Consider the following 8,847-nt stretch of genomic DNA (forward strand, 5'->3'; position numbering starts at 1 on the left):
GAAGGCGTGTGCGATACACATCATACGGTTCACTAGGATGAACTGTTTGTGATTAGGCAACACAAAAGAAATGGTCAGCCAGATCAAGGTGTGTGCTATATAGAACATGTGGTTCACTCGGATGAACTATTTGTGTTGAGACAAGAGAACATAAATGGTTCAATATAACAAGATGTGTGTGATACGCAGCAAACAGGTCTGTAATCAAAAATGTGTGCGAAGACCGATAATAACACAAACGGTTGCTACTAATAAGACGTGTGTGTTGTGCGTTGGGATTGCATACAGAACAACAACATATATATTACATGCATGATTAACCAAATTAAACATCCAATTACATATGTGGCTACTACAACCATGGCATTTGCACACACCAAAGTAAACTATTACATGCATAATTTCATAGGTGGCTACTACACACATGACACTTCCACACACCAATAAAGTAAACTATATATTACATGCATGATTAACTAGCATAAATGATCATCTGATCATCATCTACTTCTTGTGACGCTTGCTCTGCTTGTGGCTCGATCCGGGCTTGTCAATTTGGGTAACGAGGCACTTCCTCATGTCAACAATCCGCCTGTGCATCTCATAGCATGTGTACACGCTCTTGGTCGCGAACCTGAGGTGAGGTTCATCCAGTCGCCGCATCCAGGCCCTGTGCCAGGATACGGGATTTGTTCTTTGGGCATCCCGCTTCATCTTTTCGTAGTAACGGTGGATGATGGCCGAGGTGAGTTTGACCAGGGAGTCCTTCTTCGTGCTGCCCCAGACCCTGTAGTGGTCACGAATTTCAACAAGGTTCTGGCAGGCCAAGCCCGTAACACTGAGCGCTTTTACATCGTCGGTGGTTTCCACCATGGCAAACTTTGTAGTCGGTGTTGTTGACAAACCTGTTGAAATGGTCGCAAGGCTCTCTGGCGATGCAGTAGTGGTAGATGAGGACATGATGGCGCACACACAACTGGGCGACGACAACCTTCTGCTCTATGCCGGGACTATCAGCGGTGTACCTGAGGTCGATGCTGACTGACAGTGTCCTGGACTAGGGGGTACTCACCACATCATCTCCCGACTAGGTGGATCATGCCGAGGACCCCCATGGCGGTTCACTCATGGGCCACTTCGGGCATCCCATGCTGCATACAAGGAGTATTCCACAAGACTAGGTGATCAAGACAAGGACTCCTCTCCACCAATGTATTCGGCTAGGACTCTTGTTATCCTAGGCCTCTGGTGCATTATATAAGCCAAGGCCAGGCTAGTCGATAGAGGATGATGACAATCATACAAGCTAGACTTCTAGGGCTTAGCCATTACATCTCGTGGTAGATCAACTCTTGTAATACTCATATTCATCAAGGTCAATTAAGCAGGAAGTAGGGTATTACCTCCGTAGTGAGGGCCCGAACCTGGGTAAACATTATGTACCCTGTCTCATGTTACCATCGAGCTTAGACGCACAGTTCAGGACCCCCTACCCGAGATCCGTCGGTTTTGACACCAACATTGGTGCTTTCATTGAGAGTTTTGTTGTGTGATCGGCAGATGATCGATGGCTTGTTTGCAGATTAACTGCGATGTCGGCATCTTCATCACCGGCTCGACTGGTCACCTTGGCTTGACAGAGGACTGTGCCCTACCTCCGATAGTCATGTTCGGACGAGGGCCTTCATCAACATCAACTCCAATCTCTATCATGATCATGGAGGAATTATCCTTGGAGCTCGAGGGCTCAACGTCAACATTGCCCTCAGGCGACCATACTGTTTTTCCGGACATCGAACTTGTATCCGCTGCCACCTCCTCCTCAAGCATTGCTTTGATGATTCGTTTGGTGGAATTGTGAGGAATTAAGTCTACAACAACCATGCAAAATTTCGTTGAGTTCTGATGGAGGAATCTCTGGCGATCTACGATATACCGGAGCTCTGTCAAATCTGGACAGGAATCTGGACGAGTTTAGGGCGTGGTCTCCAGAGCGAAGCTCGGAGGTCCTTTGGAAGATCTAACCGTTCATTTGCTACGCAATTCCCATATCTAGCACCCCTCAAAATTTCAGCTTGATCCGACCGTCCAAACTCCGGGAACCTTCCGATTAGTGCATCACTTTTTAGATCTGTTTTCTGCGTGAGAACGAATCCGACCCGAGTTCATCTTTTTTTTATGAACGGGATTTCGAACATCCTTTTGAAGGAAGTTTTGTATGGGGTATTGTGTTTTGTTCCCAAACACATCCCACCAATTTTATAGTCTTTTCCAATATGATCTTCACAATCGCGCCGGTGTCAAACCGGCCCGACAACGTTGCTCCACGGCTGATGACCTGCTCTTGACACGTCGTCGCTTTGTTGAGCCGAGCTCGACTTCTTCAGATCATCATCTAGGCAATCCGAACAAGAGTTCGGCATTGTGAAGGATAAATCATCACCAACCTCGCCACCCCACGGATTACACGGAGCGGGCACATCGACATCGCTGCAAAGTCACTTCATCAAGCCGACATTGACCACGTCACGAGTTATGACCTGCATCGGCCTGGCTGCACCGTTGCTTCTTCGAGCCGATGTCCATCACACCGAAATACTTCAACACCTTGGCTGACATGGCAGCTGCAGCATCTCCTTACCGACCAGCTCCGTCACCTCGTCTGGACCGGGGGCTTCGCCATCCCTTCTTCAACCTACTCCGGAGACTTCACCGTCGTCAGACGACCAGCTTCGTCACGTTAGCTGGACTGGGGGCTTTGCCTCGGCAAGCCAACCTTACCAGCATCACCATGCCGTCGCTTCACCGCCCATCAGGCAATGGGTGTGCGGATCGGTTCCCAATTTTGGGAGTCACTTTTCTTCGGACTGCTACAACAAATAAACCAGGTGTTGTTAAGCCTAGCAATTTTTGCTTGTTGGGTTTATTTTTCTTAAGGAATTATTACTCTGGTTTGTTCCATCATCTCTACAGGTATATCAAATGGCGACCACATTAACGACGATCGCGTGGTGATTCGGTCAGTTTCCGTACATAGTTCGGCGAACGCCGCATCCGGAACTCGGATCGACCTATGGATTCAGGCTTTGCCACACCTTTACCGCATCATGCCGACACCCTGCATCGACATTGACTTCGGCGCCAGGCCACATATTTTTAAATAAATTATCTTGCGTAAATTAATTATGCGAGGATTTTTATATATTTATATTATTATTGTTGGCCTGCACTATTTTACATGTGCAGGTAATCGAGTTCGACCGCGTCACGCGGTCACTTTGGCAAGCCGACGCCGTCATCCCAATCGGCATAAATCGGCTCGCGTGATCACCTTGTTGGTCGAATTGCCATACCGACATGCTCGGTTGCCTTGGGGACTTCGGCATCGCTGAGAGAGCTCTACCTCATAGAGTGTTCGGCACACGGGCCATATTTCTTTTATTACTCATTTTACATAAACTATCAATTATGCAACGATTTTTATTTATTTATTTATTATTATTATTACTATTATCTTCGGTTTGCACTATTTTCTGTGCACAGGTAAATGATCCGGGTCGGGCAGTGTTGTCTCCTCGGCGTATTGACATACCACATCAGCTCGGCTGGTGGACTGGGGGCTTCGTCATCACTTAATTAACCAACGCCGGCGACTTTGGCGTCACTCTGCCAGCCTGCATTAGCCGAGCCGTGTCACTACCTCTGAGTGCCGAACTCCTTGCTCGGACACCTCGGGCTTGGAGGTTGGGACCTTGGCCATGCCGAGGACTGCGAACCTTGTCGGATCTGTCATAGATCAATGGGCGTCTTTGTCCCGCCACAAGCCTGAATCGTGTCATCACCACCGAGCACATTAACCAGCTAAGCCGCTTTCATGCTCAATAACTTTTAGTTTTAAATTTTGTTCGGTTCGACCAAGCATTATACTTTTTGGCAAAAAGTTGTTTGTGACAAAGTTCCTTGTCAAAACTTTGTTTGTAACACACAAATTCAAATACCCTGTTTATTTGGGGGCTTCCTTTTATGAAGCCTTTCCTCTTGCATATGATTATATTTGTATGGCTTCGTTCCTTTTTGGTGTATTACACCACAATATGCACCAGGTTGACTTAAGTGTTCCACTAGCTGGTTTGCCTTGCTCCTGTGTTTACCCCTACGTTCCCGATTGTTCAGCTAGGGAGTAAAGGGAGCACCTCTGCGATTGTCACGATCAGGTCAGTCGAGCTCGGACCTCAGACTGGATGAAGCCGAAAGCTAGCGCTCTTATTGTTTTCAATCATGGTCGGCACACAACGGAACTCATGAGTACAAAAAATCTATTGCACAAGTCTGATAGTAACAATGAGCAATCGAAGAAAGGTATCAGTGGGGGTACTATTTTCTTCGAAGATGCTTCTTACACTTCGTCAGTAATATAGCATAAGTTCCTGAGCACGCTTTGTCCATTACAGCCTTATGGCCTGATTGCCTGGTTATCAGAAACACTGTCGATATTCTCGACAGGTGGAGTACATAACACTTTTTGTCCCTTGACCAAAGAGGGAGAAGCCAACGGTCGGTTAAGACGCATTTAATGTTCGGGTGAACACAGATATGATATAAGTACTTTGGTAGATACAATCATAAAATTCTTTTACCCAAGTCACTTGGGGGCTCTTACAATTTATATGAGCTGTTTTATAGTAAATGTGTTTTCTTCTTGGTTGTTGCAAAGTCTTTTTCTACCGCTCCTTTTTCGACTCGAGTGTATGGTCAATAGACGAATAGGCTGTCTTCTCTCTAAAAGCCACTCGAGTTTACTAACCTCGGAGAAGTACTCCACCTTTGCGATAAGGAGCTTGAAGTCGTAGGCTGACCCGCATGAAGTCTTGAGATCGGATGTGTCATGTTAAAGAACGATAGAAGCACAATTTTTTTCCAATTTTTGGATTGGCACCGAACACTTGATCTTGTTCGGACGTCAAGTTTTTACTGAGGTTTTTTGGTTTTCCAAGCTTATGGCACTTTTAAACTATTTGTGTGTTTCCAGCATAAGTCTCGCAGTGCAACACCGGACACCTTTAGAGATTCGGCAAAAAACATTCTCGGATATTGCTATATATGCATTGGTTTCAAATTGTGTCTTCGGTCAATAGTTGGGTTGCTCAGCTCCTGTGCTTGCCTCCTACGTTCCGCTTTGTTCGGCTAGGTGTGCAAAGGGAGAACCACTACGATTGTGCTTCCAGCTCGCATGGTTAAGCACCTCAATGGAGAAAGCTGAAAACTGACTGTCACAATAAGCATAAACTGGTCGAAGTGTACACTATGTTAAATGACGGGCCGTTCATAACATTGGCCGAAGTGTTTACGGCTTGACCTCGGCTGTCGCCGAACACTAACCGGGGGCTCGTAGCTAGCTTCCCCAGTTTAAAGCTCCTGTGACTAAGTGAAAGTTATAAAGCCCGCATATCTGATTGCCTCGTTTCCACTAACACAACCGCCTTCGGGCACCGAGACATCGGCTAAGGGTTGTCTTGTTATTGTGGAAACACCCTGCATAGTATCTACAAAGGGGTAGAAACCGATGATGGGCCACTTTCAACTGATAAACGGTCGCAACAGAGTCAAAATAAACATATCATCGACATTTGTATTTAATATACAAGGGTCGCCTTCCGTAATCATCATTATAAAGCCATAAATATGCATCAATTTGACTTATGTTTTTGCCAAGTTGGGTTGCCTGGCTCCTGTGCTTACCCCTACGTTCTCGATTTTTCGGCTAGGCGGTAAAGGGAGCACCTCTGTGATTGTTACTACCAGGTCATCCGAGTTAGTACCTCAGACTGGTTAAAGCCGAAAGCTAGCAATCTTAAAGGATCACATTGGTCGGCAACAACGGAAGTGAAAATTTTGGTTCATTAATACCATAGAGTTCAGAAACTTTCCCCGAACTAAATCCTCAATATTTTCCTCCTACATTAATCGGAGGTGAGGTTTCATGATCATGATAAGCATGATGACCCAAAGAAAGGAACCGATAGCGGGTCTATTTTCCTTGGAAGATGTTTCTTACATTAAGTAATATAACATATCTCTCCGCATACCTTTGTTTATAAAACCGTATGACCAAATTGCCTTGTTTGTCGTAAATCTTTGCTCTCATGAAGGCTTTATAAAGAAGGACAAACACTCCCCAGCTGTTGGCCGTGGAGGTGGAAGCCGATGGTCGATCAACAAAGTTTTGTACAATGCGGCTCCAAGCATTAATGATGTAAAATACTTGGATACATAAGATCATAAATTGCGAGTAAAGTCAATTTATTGCAGCTCATCTTTTAAAGACCAAGCGAGCAACTTACATAAAGCGCTCCTAAATCCCAAGTGGCATCAGTTTCCGATCTATTAAGCCCATTGGGTCCAACCTTGGCAAGCCCATCTTTCGCTGGCTCTAGCTCAATTAAGAGATCTTTATTCTCTTTTCGAGAAGTTTGTGTTAAACACAACAATATTTTCTGTCACACGGATATCGATCCTTAATTCGGCCATCCGTGGCCACATTAAGGCTCGGGGGCTACTAGGCTTCACGCTCATTATTTATAAATATTAAAGGGGCACATCGATCCCCCGATCTGGTGTTACCACCCGACCAGTGTCTCGGTGGCTACTGCGTTGCCTGTTCAATGCAGAAAATTCAAAGTGCTTAGTGTTCGGCTTGACTGAACTATGGGCAAATGCCTCTTTGGAAAACAATAGGTACCATCTGGACCTATCTGGTGTCAAGCTAATATATTGCGGCAACTTATCAAGACCCTCTCTCAAGGGCCCGTTCGCCGATTACTATTATCTCTAATATATTACACCGCGTTTCTATTCCTACGTATGCTCCCGAGCTAGGAGTTGATCCTCAGGCCGATTTTGCAAATCGACCTGAGTCTCAGTGGCTACCAGGATTAGGAGTTTTATGTTTTCCTTCAGGTGCACCTCGGGTTTAGACCGACACACACCTTAAGGGCTACTCAATATACATATACTCGCTATATATCTCGGCAGAGAGTAAATTGCACCAATAAAAAATATTCACAAAAATTAGCCCACGGTCGGGGTGGTGCACCACCTCGGAAGCAGTCCGACATAAAGCTCGGGCGCCAGTGGCTGGCTCCATAGAGGGCATTTCCGGCATTAAACTCGGCTGAATTTGTTCAATCTTTTAAAAGACCGAGGTAGTTTACGACACCTTGGACGTTGACCATGGTTGGAGTTCGGAAGTGGTCCGGCATAAAGCCCGGATTCGAATGGCTCGTTCCATAGGGAAATTTTTAGTGTTAAACTCGGATAACCTCCTTCAAACTTTTTCAAACCAAGGTGACCTATGACACCTCGGATATAGTCCGGTGTTGGAGCTCGGATATAGTCCGACGTGCTCGGCTGCAAAAGATATCTCGAATGCAGTCCGGCGTTAGAGCTCGGATGCAAGAGGACACCGCCGAACGGGAACAACTTCAAACCCGAGGTGTGGCGTAAAAAATAACCCTAAGGCATTGATGAACGCCGAGAACTTAAAAGGGCTCCTCGGAGTGTAAACCCTTCGAATTCACTTCGGTGATACTCAAGATCAAAGACGAGAAGATTTGTTGAACCGGTTTTTAAGACTGACGACCAAAGATGAAGAACAGTTCGGAAGGATCGAGGAGTGTCCCCAACTTGAAGGCGGTTCAGGGGGCTACTGATGGTGTGTTCGACTAGGGGGTACTCACCAAATCATCTCCCGACCAGGTGGATCGGGCCGAGGACCCCCATGGCGGTTCACTCATGGGCCACTTCGGGCAGCCCATGCCGCATACAAGGAGTATTCCACAAGACTTGGTGATCAAGACAAGGACTCCTCTCCACCAACGTATTCGGCTAGGACTCTTGTTATCCTTGGCCTTTGGTGCATTATATAAGCCAAGGCCAGGCTAGTCGATAGAGGATGATGGCAATCATACAAGCTAGACTTCTAGGGATTAGCCATTATGATCTCGTGGTAGATCAACTCTTGTAATACTCATATTAATCAAGATCAATCAAGCAGGAAGTACGGTATTACTTCCGTGAGGGCCCGAACCTAGGTAAACATCGTGTCCCCTGTCTCCTGCTACCATCGACCTAAGACGCACAGTTCGGGACCCCCTACCTGAGATCCGCCGGTTTTGACACTGACACCGACCACCTTGTACTTGTCTCCAGCACGCAACTGCTCAACGGTGTTGATGTAGTCGTCCACCACGGCCAGGTCGATGGTGTACACCACCGAGAGATACGTCTCCCTTGCGTGGGTGTCCACTTTATGCTCGCCGAACTCCATTGGAGCGCCGCTAGACATCCCTTCTCTATATGTCGTCGTGGGTGTGCTTGTTGTGTTGTGGGGCGTGCTACCTCTTGAGGATGTGTTGATTTTTCCCTTGAAGAGGAAAGGGTGATGCAGCAAAGTAGCGTAAGTATTTTCCCTTAGTTTTGAGAACCAAGGTATCAATCTAGTAGGAGGCTCCTCCCAAGTCCCACGCGCTTACACAAACAAACAAGAACCTCGCAACCAACGTGATAAAGGGGTTGTCAATCCCTTCACGGCCACTTGCGAAAGTGAGATCTAATAAAGATAATATGATAAGATAAATATTTTTGGTATTTTTATGATATAGATTAAAATGTAAAGATTGCAAAATAAAGTAGATTGGAAACTTATATGATAAAGAATAGACCCGGGGGCCATAGGTTTCACTAGTGGCTTCTCTCAAGATAACATAAATATTACGATGGGTGAACAAATTACTGTCGAGCAATTGATAGAAAAGTGCAAAGTTATGAGAATATCTAGGCATGATCATG

Source organism: Triticum dicoccoides, chromosome 5B, assembly GCF_002162155.2.
Source record: "Triticum dicoccoides isolate Atlit2015 ecotype Zavitan chromosome 5B, WEW_v2.0, whole genome shotgun sequence".
Classification (NCBI taxonomy): Eukaryota; Viridiplantae; Streptophyta; class Magnoliopsida; order Poales; family Poaceae; genus Triticum; species Triticum dicoccoides.